Source organism: Camellia sinensis, chromosome 10, assembly GCF_055761805.1.
Source record: "Camellia sinensis isolate YWXY chromosome 10, ASM5576180v1, whole genome shotgun sequence".
Taxonomy (NCBI): Eukaryota; Viridiplantae; Streptophyta; class Magnoliopsida; order Ericales; family Theaceae; genus Camellia; species Camellia sinensis.
Genome location: NC_138970.1, coordinates 55,994,668 through 55,998,538, shown reverse-complemented (window position 1 = coordinate 55,998,538; position 3,871 = coordinate 55,994,668). Strand labels below are relative to the sequence as shown.

The 3,871-nt window shown below is 37.5% G+C and overlaps 1 pseudogene; it reads left to right on the top strand.

Annotated features, from left to right (window-relative positions):
- Positions 1-3,410: 3,410 nt before the first annotated feature.
- On the top strand, positions 3,411-3,871 carry LOC145800400 (putative serine/threonine-protein kinase PBL9 pseudogene; annotated as a pseudogene).

Here is a 3,871-nt window from a genome sequence, read left to right as displayed (position 1 = left end):
TTTAAGCTTTAAGTTGTTCATTCATTTGTTATTATCTCATTGTCTTGTTATCGCATTTGTTATTGCTTATTGCATTATCTCGCATGATCATGAGTTTTCAAAATAGCAGGCTTCGCATAGCGTGTGAGTCTAGCTTTCAAAGTTACATTGTGCATATCATTTGTATCTTGCCCCAAAACTACGTTGGTTTGATTCCTTGCAAAGGGATACGTAGGCAGTCTGTGGCCGCAACCATTTATTTATGTCTTGATTGTTTGTCCAAGTCTTACGGTCTTGTCAAAATGGGTCATCTTCAGGCTTTGACATTCACTTACGTCATTTCATGACTCCATGTGCTGTCAAAGAGGTGTAACTGTAAACATCCCATTTTTGACGGCCCTTACGACTTGGATGTCATCGCCTACACACCCGATAATGAGTTTATTTGCTCGTCAAGTGATCGAAGTCCTCAGCTGAATGCCATACCTTTAAGCCTTTCAAACCCTGCATCCCTATTTTCTCATTCTTGGACCAAACCTTGGTTTTTCAAACCTGCAGCTTCTGGTGGCCTGCCGACCACCTTTTTGGCCACCAGTCATCACTCTTGGTTGCCGGCCACTAATGTGGCTTGCCAGCCACCAGTGATGGCCGGCCGACCACCAGTGTGTTTTGCAGATATTTTGTGACAGTTGTGCCAGCTGTTTGCACAGATGCTTGTATCTGCTCCCACGTGTAGGACTAGATGTTCTTGAGGGGAATTCATATTTTCTATATATAGAGGGCCTCCTTCTCATGTTTGGAGGTTAGAAAAATTTTAGAGCAAAATTTTTCTTCTCTCTCTTCCAAATTCCTATACTTTAGCCTACATATCCTTAACCTTTGTCTATATACTCTGAACCAAGCCTTCTCATCTTTGAGCTGAGGTACTTTTGAGCTTGGTTTGAACTCTTGAAGGGTGTGTTGTCTTGATTTGTTGCCTAGAATTGGTCTTCTCTTCAAGAGGTATAAGGCTTTACTTGTTGCTTTGTTTTATTTGCTATTATTCTTACTGTTTTCTAACTGTTTTTGGGCTATAAAAACTCTATATTTTTGGACTGAAGCTTGGGTTTTAAGGCCATTAGAGGTTGAGGTGGCTCACCCTTCTTTGCACCTTGTTTTGAAGGCCTTTCCCTTGTGTTTCCTATCCTTCTACTATCTTTTTTTGAGCTTTTAAACACTAATTTTTAGAATTATTTCAGTGACTAAAATCATGTTTTGAAGTCCAAAATTGGAGGAGTTAGCCTTCGCTCCTTGTGTCTTGCTTACTAGCCTAGCTTGTGCTATGTTTTATCATATTAATCTAGCTATTTTTGTCTTAATTCCAACATGTTTTAGGATTTATTTTAGACTGTTTTAGCACTGTTTTTGGTTGATAATTGCATTTGAGCTTTGTTTTGCATGCTTATAGTGTAATTGTCCTCATGAATTTAGTGTTCTAGGCCTTAGACACCTTCTTATTTGAGTTGATTGCATTTATTTATGGCTTTCCATACTTGTGATCACTCTTAATCACCTCTGCAACCTCCCTCCTTTCTTGGCTTTTGATTTGCTTTGAAAGTGGTTCAAACAAACTGTTTGTTTAAAGTATGAGATTGAGATGTTATGCTTAATGGTTTAATCCTTTTAGGGTTCATTATCAATGATGTGATGTCTCTTTCATGCCTAAGACAACATTTGGTTTGAGCCTTCTTTCCATTTAGAGGACTCAAACTCACCATTGGACTCAATTGATTAAAGAATGAATGGTAATCTAAAATATAGTAATTAAAATGGAACTAAAATGGTGCAAGATAATAAGAAGTATTGTGTTCAATCGGACATTAATTGAATACACGGAAGCTTGAGGCATTTCATACTCATTAGTGATGAAATGGTTTAAGTTTCCAAGGTCACCACTTCCTTTGATCAACTCATGAAAGAGAGGAGGTTAGAGTCTTATTTTGTTGTATTTATTGAAATTGCACACTTTGATTCATAAGTCATCATGCAATGATATTGCTTGTATTGGTGGTTTGTGGACCAAGCTTGTTATTTCTTTGATTTGTTCATGAAAATGAGGGGTGAATTGTGCAAACAAACCCTTGAGAATACCTTGTGCATGCTCTGTTTATTCTCGGTTGCAACAAGATTAACTGGGTAGCAATGGCCGGCAGGCCACCTTTGATGGCCGGCTGGCTATCATTGGTGGCTGGCAGGCCCTCACTACAAGCCAGCCGACCATTGATGCAAAATTCAGCAGTGTGTCCTTTGAGCAGAGCGGAGCTATTTTGGAAGTGGACAAAGGTGTTAGTCTTCTATTGTGCAACAGTGGCCTTCTGGAAGCAAAACAGTGGCTTTTCGAATGGAAACTGACCATGTGCATGAGCATTTCTCGCGTATCGAGCATGTTTAATTTTAAATGTTTATCTTAGATGATTGTTGTAATTAATTAGTTGTAGTTAGTAAATTTTTGTAAGGTGTTGTAATTAATTAGTTAGTTAACTAGTTCTTCGATTTTGTTTTGTAATTATTTTAGTTAACTAGAATAGTTAATTCAAGTGTTGTAATAATTAGTTAAGTAGTTTAGCTAATTTCATTCGTTTTGTAATAATTAGCTTAGCTTTAATTAGTTAGCTAGTTAGTTCATTCGGACCCTCCTTCGTGAGAGCGTAATGTTGTAATAACGTGTATGTCTTCCAACTTCTCTTTTTTATTCACTAGCTTATGATGGTTAGTTTAGGGACATCATGTTGTGTTTAGCATACTTCATGTTTGCATCTACTTGTATTGCATGCATCGGAGCTCGGTTCATCATTCTAACTGCATTGTTAGTTTAATACTTCTTTGAATACGTGCTTAGACCGCATGTTATTTAATTGATTCATGTGTCATATTAGTAACCGAGCCTATTAGTTATATTTTTTCATGTGTTACATTAGTCATATTGCATGGTTAGGAATCATGCATTTTTCTAACTCTTTTGTTTTTTTTGGCTTGGAGTACTAGGTAAGCCTTTACTTGTTTTAGCATATTGCATGCGTGTGATTGTTGCCATGTCAAAGCATGCTTGCCATGAGGCTAAGTGCTTAAATGCTATAACTGTTTGAATGCCTGTGGATGAAGGCTAATTGCTTGAATTGGAATAATTTGAGTAATATTCATATATGATCACTTTTTCAAGTGGTACATATTCGAAACAATTTTGTAAACAAACATGAATTAAGCATTCCAATTCTTGCAAATTTAGTCTATACTTGTGTGTGTGCGCATCACATAGTAATGCTAGACTAATAAATTGGAATTTTGCTTTGTTTATGCCATTTCAAACTAGTGCTTCTTCAGGGGGGGGGGGTTCTACTGAAACCTTAATACATAATGGTTACTTCTGTGTTGATACCACAATTTGATGTTTAATGGTGTTGATTGAGTTTGGTAATTCTTGTCTTTATAAACATAATAACATTTGGTTTGTATAGGAGTGAATTCGAAGAATCAGGTCAGACATGGAAACGATCTAAGCAATTTGAGTGGCAAGTCAGCTAACAGACTCCCAACACCTCGGAATGAGGATGAGATCTTGGAGTCCTCCAACTTAAAGAGCTTCACGTCCTGCGAACTGAAAATGGCTACCAGAAACTTTCATCCGGATGGCATATTAGGAGAAGGTGGATTTGGTTGTGTTTTTATGGGGTGGATTGATGAGCATTCACTTATGGCTGCAAAGCCCGGGACTGTATTGGTGATTGCTGTGAAGAACCTTAATCAAGAAGGTTTTCAGGGTCATAAGGAATGGTTGGTTAGTTTCGCCCTCTTAAAACTCGCCGTCTCTGGTGGATGTAGAAGAGTATTTGTGAAATGGGCAATTTTAATTTAA